A 21,951-nucleotide genomic window follows, 5' to 3' on the forward strand; every position below is an offset into this window, starting at 1 on the left:
ATCTGCAATTGTTAAAGATAACATGAAATACTTAATTGAGTGTTTTTTACATACTTCATTGTGAAAATAGCTGATCTACAATCTCACAACTTTTCAGATTGCAATGAGAGTATGTTTTTTCAATGTATAACATACTTCATTGTGAAAATAGCCGATGTACAATCTGACAACTTTTAATGGTTTGTGAGCTTGTAGATCGGCTACTTTCACTAGTTTTGGTTCTGAGGAGATGTACAATTTCTTCATTGGTAAATGGTTTGTGAACGAGTGATCTTAGTGTTAGTGAAACAGGAGCTTGGGTCATGACAGAAGGCAAGAGTTTGTGATCCTCAACAGACAACATCAGCCTGGACAAAGCTATAGCACTATAGGTAGTGTTGCAGCTACCTAAGAGTGCCTCATACTGCATGGTTGCCGGTTCAAGCCTCACTTGATGCAGACTCATTTAAGTTGAATTGCAAAAAACATGACTCAATCTATTCCGTTTCCATGTCTCTCTCTCTCTCTCTCTCTCTTCAATCTATTCCGTTTCCATGTCTTTCTCTTCAATCTATTCCATTTCCATGGCTCTCTCTCTCTCTCTTCAATCTATTCCGTTTCCTTGTCTTTCTCTTCAATCTATTCCGTTTCCATGTCTCTCTTTCTGTCTCTTCCATCTATTCCGTTTCTATCGTCAATCTATTCAGTTTCCATGTCTCTCTCTCTGTCTCTTCTATCTATCTATCTATCTATCTATCTATCTATCTATCTATCTATCTATCTATCTCTCTCTCTCTCTCTCTCTCTCTCTCTCTCTCTCTCTCTCTCTCTCTCTCTCTCTCTCTCTCTCTCTCTCTCTCTCTCTCTCTCTCTCTCTCTCTCTCTCTCTCTCTCTCTCTCTCTCTCTCTCTCTCTCTCTCTCTCTCTCTCTCTCTCTCTCTCTTTTTGCGTGAAACTGTATCATCTGTGTGATCTCCTTTTTCACAGTTCCATATCTGTTGGTCCAATGGCGTCTCCCTTAAATAAGTGCCTCACAATCTCAAGGTCGCCAGTTCAAGCCTCACTTGATGCAGACTTCATTTAAGTTGAATTGCAAACAACATGACTGCATCAATGAATACATGTGCAAATGGTAAAGATAACCTGAAATGCTCATTTGAGAGTACGTTTATTCAATGTATGACATATTCATTCTGAAAATAGCCGATCTACAATCTCAAAACTTTTCAGATAGCAACGTGTTTCTGAGCTTGTAGATCGGCTGCTTTCACTGTTTTCGGTTGCGAGGAGACATACAATTTCTCTATTGGTAAATGGTTTGTGAACGAGTGGTCTTAGTGTTGGCTTGGTTCATGACAGAATGCAAGAGTTTATGATTTTCAACAGACAACATCAGCCTGGACAAAGCTATAGCACTATAGCTAGTGTTGCAGCCTATTAGTCCGAAGGTTGAGAGTTCAATTCCTGTTAATGGCAATAGGTTGAGATGTCCAATCAATCCATTCTGTTTCCATCTCTCTCATCAATCTATTCCGTTTCCATGCCTTTCTTCAATCTATTCCGTTTCCATGGCTCTCTCTCTCTCTCTCTCTCTCTCTCTCCAGTTTCCATGTCTCTCTCTCTCCAGTTTCCATGTCTCTCTCTCTCTCTCTCTCTCTCTCTCTCTCTCTCTCTCTCTCTCTCTCTGGCCCTGTATTATCGCTGCTTGCAGCTATATTTTCCATTTGATATCAGGAGTGAGTCTGGCCTGAGGGCTTATCTGGGCGTTTCTTGCTCGTCCACCAAATGGACTGGCCTATCAGCGTCCCCGCTCATTGTTCTGTGATTGACAGCGGAGGTAGGCCAATCAGGTGGAACCCGAGTGAACCCGAATGGAGCCGAGTGCAGCCGTCAAAAATGGATCTTTTGTAAATAGCAGATCTACAAGCTCACAATCACGACGCGTTGTGAGCTTGTCTATCGGCTATTTGGCAATTTTCAAACAGCCAAAGTGTAAATAGGGCTGAAGTGGTTAATGTAAGTTTTCAAATGATTGTTGTGGAGAAAAAGTACAATATTTGTCTCTGAGATGTAGTGGAGTAATGACCTGTGCAGCCAGGAGGATGTAGCATCCAGACAGGAAGGCCAGAGCTAGCACGCCAAACACAACCACCAGCAGCATGAGGCTCAGCTCCCCTCCAGAGCCAGCACACCAAACACAACCACCAGCAGCATGAGGCCCAGCTCCCCTCCAGAGCCAACACACCAAACACAACCACCAGCAGCATGAGGCTCAGCTCCTCTCCAGATCCAGCACACCAAACACAACCACCAGCAGCATGAGGCTCAGCTCCCCTCCAGAGCCAACACACCAAACACAACCACCAGCAGCATGAGGCTCAGCTCCTCTCCAGAGCCAGCACACCAAACACAACCACCAGCAGCATGAGGCTCAGCTCCCCTCCAGAGCCAACACACCAAACACAACCACCAGCAGCATGAGGCTCAGCTCCTCTCCAGAGCCAGCACACCAAACACAACCACCAGCAGCATGAGGCTCAGCTCCCCTCCAGAGCCAGCACACCAAACACAACCACCAGCAGCATGAGGCTCAGCTCCCCTCCAGAGCCAGCACACCAAACACAACCACCAGCAGCATGAGGCTCAGCTCCAGGGATGCTCAGCTCCAGGGATGCTCCAGGGATGTGGCCTACCTGAGGCTGGCCTCAGGTAGGCCAGCCTGTTCCCTACACCTGGTGGAGGGAACAGGTACTACGCTTTAGATGAGGTTCTCATATGGCTGAGTTTTTTTATTTGAAGGACCCCCCCCCATAACTCTGAGAGGTCACAAACTGTTGTGACCTCTGAGTGAACGCTTTTATTTCAAGGATTAGCATAACTCTTGTGAGTGTAAAAATGTGTACACTCTCAGAGTTACAGACCTGTAAGGGTCCATTTGGTTCCATTTGTACACTCTCAGAGTTACAGACCTGTAAGGGTCCTTTTGGAAACCCCTCAAGTAACCCAGGGGGTCCCCGGACCCCACTTTTAGAACCTCTACAATAACATGTATCAATGCAGTATGTATGATTGAATTTGTGTTAAGACCCATTAAGACCAGTAAAGCATGTAATTTTACATTTTAACGATTATCTTATACTTTGGCTATTCAAAAATAGCCGATCTACTCGGTGCCGCGCTATGGGCTTGTAGATCTGCCATCCTGAACATTAATGTGCAAATCTTTGAATACATAATTTTTTTTAAACTACATTTTTAACCCAAGTCTTTGCTTATGGGGGGGTCCCTGGAACAACGATTTTTGATGGGGGTTGGCGGCCAAAAACATATCTATCACACACACACACACACACACACACACACACACACACACACGGATAACATGGCCAGCCCATCTGAGCTGGTTTTGGGCAATGGTGGCAGTGATGGTGGGAATGTCAGCCTCCTCCAGGACGCTGGTGTTGGTGCGCCACACACACACACACACACACACACACACACACACACACACACACACACACACACACACACACACACACACACACACACACACACACACACACACACACACACACACACACAGTGGTCAAAATGTATGTCTGTTTTTATTTACATGAAGCCTATAGAACAGAACTGGAACAGACTAGATTTAAATGTCATACAATCTCACCTAAAGAACAGTATAAATATTATTATGCCAGAGAGAGAGTTCTTTTGTATCCACACCCTAGAAAGTTTACAACCTTTAAGGCCTTAATGAAGATGTTGACATGTGACTGTTGTACTCACCTAAAACCTTCAGAAGCAGGACGGTGGTGAGTGAGGTGGAATCATCCCCAACAGAGAAAGCTCCCGTATCTTTGTCCGTCACCTCCATCACAGAGAAAGTATAAGGGGAAAGCTCATAGTGTGGGTCCAACCACTGCAAATGTGTGGACAACATTTATTTACTGTAGCATTTAGTAATGAGAGATGAGAGGCCATTAGTAATCACTTCTGAAGATATACCTCTATGTCAGGTGTTTTTCCTCAGTGTCTTTGCTGATGATTGTCCTATTTTAAATCTGTTTTCTGTTCCCTCGGCCCTATGCTCCCTCAGTTTAGGATTAGGTTTGGATTTAGGGTTAGGATTAGGCTTGGGGTTAGTGTTAGTTTTGAGGGGACATAGGGCTGAGGGAACATACTGTAGGTACGCTCCAGACTTTTGCTGTATTTAGATTTAGCTTTGTTTGCTGTTTTTAAGTTGTTCTGTAAAGCACTTTAGAAAACATTGAGAAAATAACTAATACATTCATTATTATTGAATCAGTGCCTGCTTATTATAGACAACGTTCGGCTTGTTTCTCCATAAAGTCACTTGTTAATATTGGTTGTTGCGGGCAGGCCCACCGACAGGATTCTTGGATGGGGGGACAAGATTTTCAAAATCGACGCCCCCCCCCCCCCCCCCCTTCCGATTGGTGTTTGGGGCTTTTTTTCTAAAGTGTCGTTGCTTATTTGGGATTGCTTCATAATGTTTAAACCAGTACATCTCAAACATGTTCACGTTCACATGATGTCACATCACATTCCATCTCTTGCTCACCTTCCAGCTATTTTCCAGCTCTTGTATCCTTTGGCTGCCGGGAGCATCAGGAGTGAAGTACAACTTCTGAGGGTTCCCAACTTAAGGTCAGACTTGTAAATGGTCAAATCATAACCATAGCAAACAGTTTTCGACAGCGGTTGAGCAGGGGAGCCTTAAGACACAAAAGACAGAGACAAGAGGTTACATCATCAATGAAACTACCTGAACATCAAAGGGCTTGTTGGGGATGAGAGTCTATAGTCTGTAAATAAATCTATTAATATGTGTATTATTTGAGGCAATTTGTTCATGTTTCTTCTCTGTGGCCTGATGTCCTTGATCAGTTTGATCCTGTATCTCTCTCATGTTGTCAACCGTCTGTGGCCAGTGGTGGAAAAAGTACTCACATGTTTTACTTAAGTAAAAGTATCAATACTGCAATGTAAAAATATATACTCTGTTACAAGTAAAAGTCCGGAATTCAAAATGTACTTGAGTAAAAGTACAAAAGTATTGGTATCAAAATGTACTTAAAGTAGAAAGTACTCATTATGCGGAATGTCCTGTTTCACAAGGTTTCAAATGTATAAAAATCTTTTGAAAATAGCCGATCTACAAGCTCACAATGCGTCGCGATGCGACGCATTGTGAGCTTGTAGATCGGCTATTTTCAAATGGCCGAAATGTATATAGGTGGTTAATGTATGTTTTGTAATAATAATCAAAATCTACAAAGTAATTAGCAATACTACAGGCCCTTCATATGAACTTACTTCACATATAGACTCAATTTCAAAGGCGTATGCTGAGCCCTTGGTCTTAACACAGTGAGTGAACATCCAAGCATTCTACACAAATCTAGGTGTACGCAAAGATGATTTTAAACTCACCATGATGTCAACAGATAAGGTGTTTTTTTTTTTATATATAATTTTTATCCCACGATTTTGTAACCCTCATTTTCTCACCCAGTGCCAATTGCCTATGTAATCCTGGGCACTACCTACCCTCTGCCAGCCTAGGGAGAGCCCAAGCTGAAGCTCATGCCTCCTTCAATGCATGAGGAGCAAGCAGGCCGCTTCTTATCACCCGACAGGGGGGAGTTTCCCTGGTTGGACATAGCGCGTGGAAGGAACACGTTATTCCAACCAGTTCCCTTCTCCTCCATCAGGCGCCCCGGCTGACCAGGGGGAGGCAGTATAGTGACCAGGATTACTACATGTTTTTGAGAGGGTATTAACTACCCTACACACAGAAAAAAAAAGGTTCTTTGGTTCTTTAAAATGGTTCTTTAAAACCCTATATGGTTCTTTGAAGAACCATCACCTGCTAAAGAACCATTTTATATAGCAAATGGTTCTTTAGATTCTTAAATGGTTCTTTAAAACGCTATATGGTTCTTTGAAGAACCATCACCTAATAGAGAACCATTTTATAGAGCAAATGGTTCTCCAGATTCCTCATATGGTTCTCAAGATTTAAAAGGTTCAAGGAAGGGGGAATTATTTTCCAAACCATTTTATATTACAAATAGTTCTTCATATTCCTCATATGGTTCTATGGGATTTGAAAGGTTCTTATTGGTAGGGGATTTTGCAACTGTAAATTATAACCTGTATAAAACAAATTATTATTTTAGTAGACGCTCTTATTTCAGAGTTATTCACAAAAAGCAAGGGTAATACATCAAATGCATTACATGGAGATTGTAGTTTTAGGATAGGTAACCCGAGAGTCTATTGTCAGTCTAATCATATTATATAATATGGGGGGAAACAAGCCTTATCTCTGATGTCAAATTCAGCCTTAACCACCCTGCTGAAAAAACAGCACAAACCAGCTTATGAAGGTTGCTGGTTTTAGCTGGTATGAGCTGTTCTTGGCTGGTCTTAAGCTGGTTTAGATGGCATACCAGGCTGGACAAGCTGGTCAGGCTGGTCAGGCTGGTTTGCCAGTGTAGTTGGTTAGCTGATCACTAAGCTGGATTCTGCTGGTCAGCCAGCTGGCTGGCTGGACTGACCAGCAAAGCCAAGCTGGTAGCTGGTCTTTGCTGGTCAAATGGGTGGACAGACCAGCAAAGACCAGCTTAGCAGCTGGTAAAGTTTGGTTAGATCAGTGGTTCTCAACATGTGGATCGGGACTCCCAGGGGGGTCCCCACGTGATTTGGGGGTGGTCCCCAGATGACAGTGAAGTGACAATTTAAGGACCTTTAAGACCTGTTTAGTACCAAAAAAAAAACCACCATTACTGCATCAAAAGCTATATCAACAAACTATACTATAAAAACATTGAAAATAGCAGATCTACAAGCTCACAACACCTTCCTTGCGAGGCGTTGTGTGCTTGAAGATCTAATATTTTCACAATAGAGTCAAACTAAACGTAAATGCATCAACTCCTACATTCCAAGTGCTTATCAGGGTGGGGGGTCCCCAGCTCAAATATGATTATATAAAAATCTAAAATATATAATATAATATAATATAATATTATATATAATATTAAAAAAAAAAAATCCATCAATTAATAAAAAAAAACAGCAGATCTACAAGAGTTGTGAGCTTGCAGATCTGCTATTTTAACTAGTTTGGATCCCGGGGAGACATCTTACCTGCCATTAGACTGTGAAGATTTTCACAGTCTAATGGTCTAATTGCCCCCCCCCCCCCCAGTATATACAGTATATTTTACATTACATCTTGTTGCATTCGACGCGTTGTGAGCTTTGTGATCTGTTTTTACAGAGAAGTGGGCCCTTTATGGGCCCTGAGTAGTGTTGCCATATCTGCTTATTATAAGCGACTTTGGGCTTGTTTTTCTGTAAAGTTGCTCGTAAATATTAGTGAAATATTTCACTTATTCTTTTTGAAAATAGCAGATCTACAAGCTCACAATGCGTTGCAAATGCGACGCACTGTGAGCTTGTAGATAAAGCTCTATAAACCTATGTAGGTGTCGCTTCTTTTGGGCTTAATTGTTTTCACAGACCTGGCTGCTTATTTCTCTCACAAAATCTGGCAACAATGTCTCAGCTGGCTCGCGACCCTTGAACTCTATGCTCCCGACCGCTCGCGACGCGCGGGGAGAATGAATGCTGTCTCGAGTCAAGCTGCCTGCTCTCACTTCATAGAAAGTTAAATCAATTGCATTGCTTTAGATTCATAAAAAATAATTATAAACCGGCTTCAGAGAAGATAAAAGAAAGAAGAAGAAGCGGCGGACATTTTAGGTGAGTGTTGACACACAGAAATACTGTTTATGTAGGCTTTTTAGCCTACTATTACTGACTGTATTTATAAGTGCGTAGGCTGCTGTGTTCTAAGTCAATCACAAGTCATGACCCAACATTGTTTAGTTATATAATGTGTCTTGATAAAGGGATTATGACAATAATTACAAGAAATTACAGTGGGAATATACAATATCATTTTTAATATAGGCCACTATCTGTACTGCTTGCCTGTGTGCTGCTCAAAACTAAATTCAAAATCTGGCGTGTGTGTGTGTGTGTGTGTGTGTGTGTGTGTGTGTGTGTGTGTGTGTGTGTGTGTGTGGCTTTCAGTGATGAAGCTACAGAGTGTTTTAATATCCTGTGAACTCTGAACATTAATGATTCGCTTGTCTGTCTGTCTGTCTGTCTGTCTGTCTGTGTGTGTGTGTGTGTGTGTGTGTGTGTGTGTGTGTGTGTGTGTGTGTGTGTGTGTGTGTGTGTGTGTGTGTGTGTGTGTGTGTGTGTGTGTGTGTGTTATTATTACACATTTCTTTGGCTGCAGTGGCCAAAACGAATGGTTTGCAGGCAGCCCTACTAAAACAGAAAAAGGAACCCAAGAAGAGAGAACCATTATGTGTTATGCCCCCCCCCTCCCCTCCCACAAAGAAAAGAAAACAGTTTGAAGGTAAAGTGATATTGTTTTGTGTAATATTAAAGTAATCATTGCTTCAAACTGTTCAGTAACAGGGGTCTCCCAGACTCTTCACCTCTTTAGTAAGCCGAAAATGCATTTCCAGGAATACCAAATTTAATCAGAACTCTGGATACAGGATAAATAAGTGCAATTGGAAGTGATGACACAAAGAAGTGGGCATGCAACATTGGAACAGGAACTTAACATTGAAGCTAATGAATAGGTACTCTCTCCTGAAATTGGCAACCCATCTGAAACTGAATTGTCTACTTATTAAAGAGATTGAGAGACCCCTGCTTATTAAGACCGGGAACGCATCTGTGTCATTTTTTTTTATTTCTTTGGCCATTCAAAAACTTGGCCATTTCTTTGGCCATTCAAAAACAGCAGATCTACAAGCTCATAGCGCGGCACTCTGTGTCACGCTATGAGCTTGTAGATTGCTATTTTTGAAAATCTTTGAATATATATTTTTTAAAGCGAACATTTGTACCTCAAATCTTTTTCCTTTTATTTTCAAAAAACTTTTAGGATTTAGAGAACATTTTTAGAATCGGCCTCAGGTCTTAATGGGTTAAAGCTGCACTATGTAACTTTCCTCTTCTCCCCCGGATTTGAACCCGGTTTCCTGAGCAAGTGCTTTTACCATTGAGCTAATAGAGCGTGCCAACGACTCGTCACCATGGGGCGCGTGGCATAGTAGCTGCAGACATACTTGAGGGGGGCAATGTTAAGTCAACCTGTTTTATACCCCTCAAAGATGTCCGCCGCTACCAAATGACACTTGTTGACGCCCCCTTCAGGATTTTTGGCACGCTCTATAGAGCCTGCCTGCTTGCTCAGGTGATACATTGAACCTTGACCATCAGATCAAAATTCATGTCAGATCCTGTGTCTAGGTGAGACATGACCTTTGACACTAAATGTCTCAATAGAAGAGCAGGCGAGACGAAATGCAACCACCCCAATTGTATAAGTTATATAGTATTATTTGTATTAACATACTCTAACATACAGATTGTATAAGTTATTGTATTAATATACTCTTCGATACAGATTGCATAAAATTACATTTTATTCCACTTTAACTTTATAACAAAAAATATCTTGTTTTATCCAAAATATATCACTTGCACTACCTTTAGACTCTGACTCGTCTGAATATGGTGGAGATGCTGTTGTACCCCAAGCTATCCACGACGAAATGTCAAGTACAGTCGTACCCAGAAGAAGGCCAAAGAGTTGGAGCTGGACCTACAGCACCTTAAAACTAAGTAAGCAATGACTAATTTTAACGAAACAGTTGCATGAGGTTGCTCTTCTCAAGTATATATCTATATGTTGGTTAATTGTTCTCATGTTCTTTTTTACTTAGATCTTGACCACAAATGTTAAAAAAAACATTATATAGAAAGCATGTTATATGGAGTGGACAGATGCTAGGTTCATTATTAAACTGTTATCCTACTAACGCATACTGTACATCAATTCATTTGTTTTTTCTTTTTTTTCTCCGTACCCTGTTCATGCTTTAAGATGCAACAAATTAGAGATTGCAAAACAGAAACTGGAGGAAGGGCCCCAATATAGCTCTGCAGCAAAGCCTGACATCCCTGCTGCAGATAAGCAAACCAGTGACAGCATAGGTGTGTTTAGACAGTCATACTGTTCTACGGAAAATGGTGACAATGTGTACAATATAAGTACTGTGATACTGCCAAAAGGAGCTTAAATGTGATTCTCTACATTTTCAGTTGCAACTTCCTCCATTTCCTCTTCCCCCCGAGTCAGACGATTTGGCATCGACACCTGGGATGTTTGACACCAACGGTGACAAGGTATTGAAGAAACATACTGTGTAGGACAGTGGTTCATAAAAGTGGGGTCCCCAGCTAAATAAGAAACAGTTAAGCACAAAAGCACTATTTCAAAAATAGGCAACGGGTCATGATGCATCGTGAGCTTGTAGATCAGCTAGGTTTTGCTATTTCTGAACTATTTTTGAACAGTTTTGCCTATAGATACACACGGAGATAGACGGGAACGGCCATTCGATTTTGGCTCGGGGGAAAACACAACGATCTGCCTCATAGAGTTACATCATACACGATCGTTTGGATAACTTTCAGAGCTATTTTATGGACGATAGAAACATTGTCAGCCAAGAAAAAATCCATCAGAAGGACAGCTGGAACACAACTTGACTGACTTATTTTTAAGATATATGTGACTAAAAAGACCAAACATTGACAATCTATGAGCTCACAGCGCGTCGGAACGCGACGCGTTGTAACTGTGAGCTAGATTGGCAATGTTTGGTTTATGTTCCCCCCAGAATACGTAAACTGGGGTTCATGTGGTTTATCACTGATCAGATTATCCTTATATTTTATTGCATTAGTCAAGTTTCAGCACAAGCACCACCGAGACCGGAGATGTTTCCCTCTTTACATCTCCGTCTGAATACTAAAACACTCGCCCCAAAACACAGTCGCCCCGGGGCAAACCCGCCGGTATTCACCTGGTATTCCTAAACATAACCTCAGTAAAACTATGTCTAACCCTGAACTTATTTCAAACCGTAATACAGATGCAAGAATACAAGAACCGCTGGTCGGTGGAAATGGGGGCGAGCGTGTTTTGGGGCGAGTTTTCTGGTTACCACCCGTCTCCCTCCGTGTTGCCAAACATGTTTACATATGCACAGTGTTTAATCGCCTGGTAGAGACACTATTACAAGATATGATCAATTAAACTTACCATTATATCGAAACCCAACAGCCATTAAGTCATCAATAATGTTTATAGTGAATTTGAAGTACAATTTAGAGACTGTTTTGTGAACGGCACGTACCGACACCATTATCATTTGGCGACATGCATCATTTGATATCATGCAGGATTTACACACTGCTTTAGCTCCGTGTTCATTGCCAGATTAACAATTGTGTTTTCTGTAGGTTTTTAAACGAGGATAGGTTAGGGTTTGGCTTGTTTTGTGTGTAAATCGCTGCATGTTGCGTTTCCAAACTGTAATGGCGTCGATGTCTCCTGTACTAGGAATTCACTAAAACGTGTTCTATAAACATCATTGATGAATGACTGACTTTTGCTTTTTGATATTATGATAAGTTTAATTGATCATATCTATAGAAAATGTAATAGTGTCTCTTACCAGGCGATTAAATCAGATAACCTCGGGCCATTGTGTTGTTGGATCCTCTGTCCAGTCAGGACAACATTCCAATCGGACTCTTGTTTAATTTGCTAATGTAACGTTCCTTGTCGAGTGGCAACAAGGTTCTGTGCCTGTGATCTGGCAAGCCATGACGCCTGCTTTTTAAATTGGTATACTTTTACAGCATGTGAGTTTGAAAACCCCACATCCCTCTGTCTATACCAGCTGGGGGAAATTTGTGTTTTCCCCCGAGCGCGCCTCCGCCTCCGTAGGTACGGCCCACTGATGATGACACTACGCCGTGTGGATGTATGGCATGCACAAAATAGGGATGCCAGGCACAAAGGGTTATTTCACTACTGTTTTACCAGCTAGTATGTAATCCAATGACATTGTACTGTATAATAATTACTTTAACTTTCCCCACCTACAGTATAGACAGTTGTAGAATTCTGTACTAAATTTAATCCAACAATTAACATCTTCTCTATTGGAGGTCCATGGCACCAACTCTTTTCCAAATAGGGTCCACATTTGGGGGTCCTTGACATGAAAATGTCATTTCTTTACAGTAGACTGTTTGAAGTGTGCCTGCTTTTGTCCAAAATGAAAGTCTGGGAAATGTCATGGTAAAATGTGTTTTCATTTCTAAAACATGTCTTGTTTTCTTCTGTTTCAGGTCCACATTGGCTCTGGTGTGTGGCTCCAAAAGGAGATCTGGAAGATGGTGGCAGCAAACACCAAGGACTCCCTGTTCATGGATGAGCTTGCTGTTGCCATTTGGGGGACAAGAACCCTGAAGACCATGAGCCTTACAGACAAAGAATGCCCCCACTAGCCCCCCAAAAGTTTCTAAAGATTTAAATCTAAATGTGTTAAGTTCATGTTTAATGTTCAAATATGGAGATATGTGGGCTTATTTATTAATAAATTCAAATGATAAAATCTTGTGTCCATCTTTTCCAGTAAATCTAATATATTTTAATGTGTAATGAAACATTTATTATCCCTTTTTTTTTTCTGAAGAACCATTATAAAACGGTTCTTTATTGAACCAATTGGATCCTCAAAGAACCACTTTAGAAAAGGTTCTTCAGAGAACCATTTTTTTTACATGGTTCTTTGAGGAACCAGAAACGGTTCCTCAAAGAACCATTTTTTGATGGTTCTTTAATGCACCTTTAATGGTTCCTTATTGAACCATTCGAATAAATGGTTCTTTAAAGAACCTTAGTGTAAAAGGTTCTTTCTGGAACCAAATATGGTTCTTCTATGGAATCACTCTGAAGAACCATTTTTGGTTCCAGATCGAACCGTTATTTTTCTGTGTGTAGGAGACACGGGGAGAACATGCAAACTCCACACAGAAACAGATAAGGTGTTTAACACATTGAGCGCACTACAACAACACAGGGCAACAGGCCTCCACAATATTCCCTCCGAATGTCTAAAAGACTGAGCCGCCTCCATTGCTCCAATCATCACCCACATAATAAACCTCTCCATCAAACAGGGACGGGTCCCCCATGATTTCAAAATAGCAAGAGTAACCCCCCTGTACAAAAAAAGGAAGCAAATTAGACCCCGGCAACTACCGCCCTATTTCTATTCTTAGCTCCATCTCGAAAGTCATGGAAAAAATAGTTTATGAACAGGTTGAAAAGTATCTTGCGGGAAAAAAATCTAATTTAGAAACTCCAACCTGGCTTCAGAAAATCCCACTCCACTGACTCATGCCTTCTCTATTTGAACGACCACATCAAACAAGAGGTGGACAAGGGCAAATGGGGCAGCAAGAGTCATCAAAAAGGTCAACCAAAGAACACGTTTTTTGTATATTAGGATCTCCTCTCTAGTCAGTAAGAATACCTTGAGGATTCTTACAGAGACCCTCATCCAAGGTCATTTGGACTATGCATGCTCCTCATGGTACCACAACACCACTAAAGGCCTTAAAAACAAGGCTCCAGACATCCCAAAACAAACTAGTAAGGCTACTTCTTGGCCTTAAACATACAACTCATCTAACCCCTGCTCATTTTGCTATAGGGTCGGATGGCTCGGGGTTGAGGACGGCAACTTGCAATGGCCGTGGTCTACAACAGAGGTCTTCAACAGGGGGTCCGGGACCCCTAGGGGGTCCTCAGAGTTACTACAGGGGGTCCGCCAAATCTTTGTGTGATATGATTATTTTTTCTTAGTTCTTACATTAACCACTTGAACCCTAGCATCCCTTCTTCTGAGGAGAACTTCAGCCAAAAATAGCAGATCTACAAGCTCACAACGCCTCTTTTTGGCAAAGAGTTATAGGTGTCGAGGGGAAAAATGAGCAGCAAAAGTTTTATCTAAAACACAATTTTATACAATACAGTGGGGGTCCCTGCTTCATCTCTCTCTCAGCTAGGGGGTCCTTGGCCTGAAAACGTTGAAGACCCCTGGTCTACAAGATACACCACAACATTATGATACCCATGTACCTGTAACCTAGCCCCCCCCCCTCCTCTAACTGTTCACTGTACATATTTTGTTTTCTTTTCTTACTTTTAAAATGTTCATATGTTCTACATAGTAGTGTATATCTGTCTGTTTTCTAATGTCTCCATGAATTGAGTACATGAAGATCTCAATTGAAACAAGCCGTTGAGGCTTTTATGGGCGATCCATTTTATCTGACACAGTGGGAGGACTGCTATAACTCTAAATGGAATGTGTAAAAAAAAAAGAAAAGAAAGAAGAAGAGACTCTATGCCTGCAGTCTTTTACACATTCCATTCCAGGGGGCTTTTCCTTTGGTTCTGCTATAAATATCTTTATTTAAATAAAACACTGGATGTCTACTTTTAAAAACACAAAGTAATGATCCACACACAAAGCCCTTCTTCCATTACAGTACAACTATATTAAATCATCATAACGTCACAGACTCTGGATTGGTTCTTCCCAAGGACTTGGTTCTATACCAAGGACTTAGTTCTATACCAAGGACCTCAATGGAAACAATACAGCAAGGACTTTAATGACAAAGTATTTTAAATGTAATTTATGCTGTTTTTTATAAAATATTCAATCAATCAAAAAACAAAAGCTCACCAGTGATGTTATTTCCAGTGGGAACCAGCAGATAGTGCTGTTGGGAGCCAGCATGGGCCTCAGACTGGGCCAGGCAGCTTAACACAATGACTGGACATTGATGGTGTTGGTTCTCAACGTGGGGTCCGGGGACCACTAGGGGTCCAAATGGAGTTAGAGAATACATGTTCAGGTATAGGTGACAAAAATGACAGCCAATCAGGAGAAAGTACCCATTTATCAGGGTTCCAGTTCCAATGTTGTGTGTGTGCTCATTTCTTTGTGTCATCACTTCCTGTTTCACTTTAATCTGTATCCTGACTGGGTTCTCTATCCTGATTGGATACAATTGGTATCCTGACCTGAAAATAAATGTTCTGTGTAAGAGCTGTAGAGACATGGAGACTCCTGTGACTGAACAAACACTCTATACAGTAACAATGAGTAAACTATCACAATATAGAGCTATTTAACACTTACTTTAACCAAATTAAATCACTTACCTTACCTTTAATCAAGAAGAGTGTTTTGGTCTTTGTTTATATATATGTTTATATGTATCTCAAATAATTAATTAGTCAATTAATTCACTCAATGTTATACTTCGTCACACAACAGTGTCATGCAAAAATAGTGAAAATAGCCAAATCTACAAGCTCACAACGTCTGAGCTTGTAGACAGGCGGCGACAAGGACACGAGTCAGTGGGCGAGAGCATCAAAAAGATTTAAAGGTCTTTTTAGGTTTTAGTTATGCTTTGGGAGGCAAGTGTCCAACGACGCGTCACATGACGCAAGAGACGCCTAAATGACAGAAATGTGTCACGCAGGATCTCAACCTGAGTGACACAGACATGAGAGTGTCGAGTCCATTTGGTTCAGTTTGTACACTCTCAAGGAGCATTCCCACCCAGAGATAAAACCAATATCTGTTCGAGCGTCTCAAGTACATACAGTCAACACAACGACGCACCTTCAGAGTTACAGACCCGTAGTGGGTCCATTCGGGACCCCTGGTGGTCCACGGACCCCACGTTGAGAACCAGTCGCCTTCCTCTGGAAAATGTGATAAAAATGAAAATGTATAATACCAGTAAGACTCCCTAATCGGGAGATAAGCGACCGTAGGTCACATGTATACAGAAGAGGGCTGTAACGGCGATTGGTTCCTAGTTGTGTGGGCAATGTATAGTTTTGTTTGGTGGTCTAAGAAATGTGGTGGCAGGCATGTTGATGACATGAGTGTACACATACTGTGTAGTGTGTAGCAATTTGCGTGTTTTTAGGGGCAAAACTGTAGGAGTAGTGGGCAAAAATGTGTTGTGAAAAGCGGCCTGAAGGTGGCGCTAGAAGAGGGCCATGTGAGAAATTAGGGGTGGGGTGTCCGCGTTGCCTTGGCGGACGAATAGGTACCGGCCGCGGCTCTCCCGGACGCTCCTAGCCCGAGTTACGGCATTTTATGTGAGCTGCAGTGGCAGGGGGTCCTCCACTGGGGGCGCCACCACTTTTGCATCCGTTCTGGAGCACCAGGAGTGGGTGGTCCCCGGGAATGCCCCGTGAGCAGCCCCGTTGGGGTGGTCATTTGGTAATTTGTCCACATGTGCTCATTTTTTACACTTGGGGGTCCCCGAGGCAGCTGGGGGTCCCTGGAGCTCCGGGGGTCCTTGGAGGGTGTAGTTTGGCAGGTAAGGAGTGTGTGTGCAAAATCTGCCATGGATCGGGGCAAGGGGTGCGGAGATATGAGCAGGGCAAAAGTGTGACGTGCTGATTTTTTACACTTGGGGGTCCCCGAGGCAGCTGGGGGTCCCTGGAGCTCCGGGGGTCCTTGGAGGGTGTAGTTTGGCAGGTAAGGAGTGTGTGTGCAAAATCTGGCATGGATCGGGGCAACGGGTGCGGAGATATGAGCAGGGCAAAAGTGTGACGTGCTGGTTTTTTACACTTGGGGGTCCCCGAGGCAGCTGGGGGTCCCTGGAGCTCCGGGGGTCCTTGGAGGGTGTAGTTTGGCAGGTAAGGAGTGTGTGTGCAAAATCTGGCATGGATCGGGGCAACGGGTGCGGAGATATGAGCAGGGCAAAAGTGTGACGTGTGTGACGGAGGGACGCACGGACACCTGGAGCAGGTTTCTATAGTAAATGCGACCTACGGTCGCAAATATAATACGTTTTTTGAAAAAAATCTAACTTTTTTTTTTCAAGATTTTTCAAAAATAGCCAAAGAAGTCTTAAGTGACACAGATCTTAATGGGTTAATGTGTGACTGTACCTCGTGCTGTTTACATGTCTGTCTAATAAAGTATTTATACCTTTTTTTTACTCCAATACAATTATTTAAGTTAAAAGCTACTTTGTAGATTTGGATTATTAATTGACTGATTTTAAAGTGATGTTAAAACAGATAAATACAAGTAGGATACAATGTATTCACTGGAATAACACGTCAAGGATCAGAAAACACAACAAAGTCAGAGACGTATTTTCCATGGTGGACTCTTGGTCTTGTACAAACAGACATAACATGAAATACTTTACCTTTGTACAGTAAGTATATTCTGATGCCTAATACCTTTGTACTTTTACTAAAGTAACATTCAGAAAACAGGATTTTACATAACAGAGTATTTCTTGTGATATTTCTACTTTTACTTGATAACATCAGAGTACTTGTTCCCACGACTGTGGATGAGGAAGGGGGGGGGGCAGAGATGAGATGAGGTGTGCAGAGTTGCCATGTCTGCTTAATATAAGTGACTTTGGGAATGAATTGGGCCCCTTCCTTACTTCCTTCACAGGTGTTATACCAATAATACTAATTAAGGCTCAAAAACAAAAAGTACTCTATAAGTACTCCAGACTACCAGAGGAGTCCCCAGATAAAGTAGTTAACAAAGGGGGTCCCTGTGGCTACTCAAAAATAGCAGATCTACAAGCTCATAGCGCGGCACCGAGTGCCGCGCTATGAGCTTGTAGGTCTGCTATTTTTGAAAAATGGTGAAAATGTGTGCAAATCTTTGAACATATATTTTTTAAAGTGAACATTTGTAATTCAAATCTTTGCTTCTGGGGGTCCCTGGAGCAACACATTTGACAAATGTTTGCTTTAAAAATATAAATATTTTAAGATTTTCACACATTCTCACGATTAAAACAAAAAGATTTTTTTTTTTTCGTTGGGTGAAGTGTCTCTTTAAGACCGGGAAACTGACCTCGCATGACCTCACTGAGTCAACTCGAATGTGCGCTCTCTCTCTCTCTCTCTCTCTCTCTCTACAAGCGCGGTGCCGCGCTAGGAGCTTGTAGATCTGCTATTTTTGACGGCCAAGGCTTGGAACCACGCCCCTAAGCTGATAGGCCACGCCCACAGCTCCAAGCCACTCCCCCCAGGCCGACAGGCCACGCCCCCAGCTTCAAGCCCCGCCCACCCGATATCAGATCTACAAGCGCGGTGCCGCGCTAGGAGCTTGTAGATCTGCTATTTTTGACGGCCAAGGCTTGGAACCACGCCCCTAAGATGATAGGCCACGCCCACAGCTCCAAGCCACTCCCCCCAGGCCGACAGGCCACGCCCCCAGCTTCAAGCCCCGCCCACCCGATATCAGATCTACAAGCGCGGTGCCGCGCTAGGAGCTTGTAGATCTGCTATTTTTGAAAAATATAGAAAAAATATTTTAAGGAACAACAAACAACGATACAAACTAAATATGCAGTTAAAATTATCATGTTTTTATCCATTGTGTGAGTGTGTGTTACTACACTACATTTATAAACACACATATTGTGCTTTTGTCTCTTTCTAGGAACAACAAGTATTGACAGATATTTTGGTCAAAATGTGTAAACAGCGTCTAAACAGGATGTGTGGCTGAAACGTACACACACACACACACACACACACACACACACACACACACACACACACACACACACACACACACACACACACACACACACACACACACACACACACACTCAGTGAGGTCATGTGAGTTCAGGAAATAAGAAATGTTTTGGGTGAACTACTCCTTTAATACATTTGATTTGAGCTTAAAAAAAGCAGTCTTTTACACTTTGGCTATTTAAAAATAGCAGATCTACAAGCTCACAGTATGAGCGATTTGTTTTAATCGTGAGAATGTGTGAAAAACTTAAAGTATTTATATTTTTAAAGCAAACATTTGTCAAATATGTTGCTCCAGGGACCCCCAGAAGCAAAGATTTGAGTTACAAATGTTCATGTTAAAAACTATATGTTCAAAGATTTGCACACATTTTCACAATTTTTCAAAAGTAGCAGACCTACAAGCTCATAGCGCGGCACTCGGTGCCGCGCTATGAGCTTGTAGATCTGCTATTTTTGAATAGCCCAAAGAAATAAAATAAAAATGACACAGTACAAATGGAACCAAATGGACCCTTACAGGTCTGTAACTCTGAGAGTGTACAAATGGAACCAAATGGACCCTTACGGGTCCATTTGGTTCCATTTGTACACTCTCAGAGTTACACACCCACCATTAAGGGGCCATTTGGGTGTTTCTAGTGAGCCAACATGCACGTTATATCAGCACCCTGACCAGAATGGAACAGAGCCTTCATTAGTATCATTGGTAACACCTGTGTGAAGGAAGTAAGAAGAGGCCCACTTTCTTTCCAATATGGCTGCTGTGCATAGAGCCTGTTGAATTCTAACAGGAGTTTAAACAGACAGGACTCCACAGTGGGAGGACTGCTGTCCATATGTTAGAACTCTACATGGAATGTGTAAAACAAAAAGAAGAGACTCTATGCCTTCAGTCTTTTACACATTCCATTCCAGAGAGGCTTTTCCTTTGGTTCTGCTATAAATATCTTTATTTAAATAAAACACTGGATGTCTACTTTAAAAAATACAAAGTAATGATCCACACACGCAGCCCTTCTTCCATTACAGTACAACTATATTAAATCATCATAACGTCACAGACTCTGGATTGGTTCTTCCCAAGGACTTGGTTCTATACGAAGGACCTCAATGGAAACAATACAGCAAGGACTTTATTGACAAAGTATCTTAAATGTAATTTATCCTGTTTTAATAAAATATTCAATCTATCAAGAAAACAAAAGCTCACCAGTGATGTTATTTACAGTGGGAACCAGCAGATGGTGCTGTTGGGAGCCAGCATGGAGCCTCAGACTGGGCCAGGCAGCTGAACACAGTGACTGGACATTGATGGTGTTGGTTCTCAACGTGTGGTCCGGGGACCACTAGGGGTCCAAATGGAGTTAGAGAATACATGTTCAGGTATAGGTGACAAAATGACAGCCAATCAGGAGAAAGTACCCATTTATCAGGGTTCCAGTTCCAATGTTGTGTGTGTGCTCATTTCTTTGTGTCATCACTTCCTGTTTCACTTTAATCTGTATCCTGACTGGGTTCTCTATCCTGATTGGATAAAATTGGTATCCTGACCTGAAAATAAATGTTGTGTTTAAGAGCTGGAGAGACATGGAGACTCCTGTGACTGAACAAACACTCTATACAGTAACAATGAGTAAACTATCACAATATAGAGCTATTTAATACTTACTTTAACCAAATACAATCAATTAGTTTTGGTCTTTGCTTATATATATGTTTATATATATCTCAAATAATTAATTTGTCAATTAATTCACTCAGTTTTATACTTCGTCACACAACAGTGTCATGCAAAAATAGTGAAAATAGACAAATTACAAGCTCACAACGTCTGAGCTTGTCGACAGGCGGCGACAAGGACACGAGTCAGTGGGCGAGAGCATCACAAAGATTTAAAGGTCTTTTTAGGTTTTAGTTATGCTTTGGGAGGCAAGTGTCCAACGACGCGTCGCATGACGCAAGAGACGTCTAAATGACAGAAATGTGTCACGCAGGATCTCAACCTGAGTGACACAGACATGAGAGTGTCGGGTCCATTTGGTTCAGTTTGTACACTCTCAAGGAGCATTCCCACGCAGAGATAAAACTAATATCTGTTTGAGCGTCTCAAGTACATACAGTCAACACAACGACGCACCTTCAGAGTTACAGACCCGTAGTGGGTCCATTTTGGACCCCTGGTGGTCCACGGACCCCATGTTGAGAACCAGTCGCCTACCCCTGGAAAATGTGATAAAAATGTAAATGTATATATATATATATATATATATATATATATATATATATATATATATATATATATATATATATATATATATATATATATATATATATTGTCCAAATATCTAATCAATCACACCCTATGTAATCGTAGATCTCCCTTTGGAAAGGTAGGTAGAGCCGTGGCCAGTGGATACAACTCAAACAAGTGTCTTTTATGGCGTTTTATTTCTGTTTCATTCACACACAAACTCTCACACACATATCTAAAACTATACTGGTCGTTACAACGGTAGTTAGCAGGTTATAAACCTGCAGATAAAAACATAGAACATAGCAATCATTACCGACATGAAATACATCTTCACAAGGTATAATATATATATGCAAGAAATAAGTTATGTCGTGTAAGGTCGGAGCTTAATTTTACATACCATCTGCCCACCGCGGCTCTTCTTTGTTACTGAGATACTAAACCAAAAAACCCCGGTGCTGGGGAAGCTGACGCATGCGCAGTACACTTGGTCACGATGGCAGGCATAACAAATAGCTTAAAAAACTCTCAGAAAATTAGATAGTAAATACATAAATCACCCCACTACTAGGACAATACTTTCTATGCACGGATTAAGCCGCTAATCTACCTAAATCTTAATGAAAGTATATAATTAAATCACGCTAAACCGGAAGTGCGTCATCACTCCGTCATTCCTGAACAAACGGTCATTCACCACGGGATGGCGCTAGAAGGCCATATAAGTAGTTACATGTCAATAAACACTCCACCCTCATCATAATCATAGATTATTCCACACCTCCCACTTGGTCCTATGGCTTTAAGACCCAAGAGGACCACCACCCAAAAAATACGCGAAATATTGTCTGTAAAAGGTGAAAAATACGTTACAAAAATGGTGAGATCCTTCTCGTGGTCCTTGATGCAGCATACAATCCTTTAAGCGCAGCCCTAGCAGATGCAACAACGCACAACTGCCAACTAAACATACAGAAGTACAAGCCCGCACAGAGGTGGGCTTAGACCTCGGTCATGTCCAGTCACAGTTGTACCAAGTTGCACCGGCACGGAACTGGCCTTACCGAAACACACCGCCAACCTCCAGGGAGGATAGCAGTGG

The 21,951-nt window shown here is 41.8% G+C and overlaps 1 protein-coding gene and 1 long non-coding RNA gene across 9 annotated transcripts in view; one reads left to right on the forward strand and one right to left on the reverse strand.

Annotated features, from left to right (window-relative positions):
* The window catches only part of LOC311062090 (NACHT, LRR and PYD domains-containing protein 12-like), a gene marked incomplete at its 3' end in the record, with an annotated part of 437,600 nt that overhangs the window by 70,319 nt on the left and 345,330 nt on the right, over nt 1–21,951 (reverse strand). The window lies entirely within an intron of this gene.
* On the forward strand, nt 7,590–12,388 carry LOC311062093. The gene is made up of 6 exons (XR_014602462.1): nt 7,590–7,776; nt 8,321–8,443; nt 9,598–9,726; nt 9,989–10,098; nt 10,207–10,290; nt 12,310–12,388. It is a non-coding gene; the product is annotated as an uncharacterized lncRNA (long non-coding RNA).

The sequence above is a fragment of the Gymnoscopelus microlampas genome (assembly GCF_963454915.1).
Source record: "Gymnoscopelus microlampas genome assembly, chromosome: 15".
Taxonomy (NCBI): Eukaryota; Metazoa; Chordata; class Actinopteri; order Myctophiformes; family Myctophidae; genus Gymnoscopelus; species Gymnoscopelus microlampas.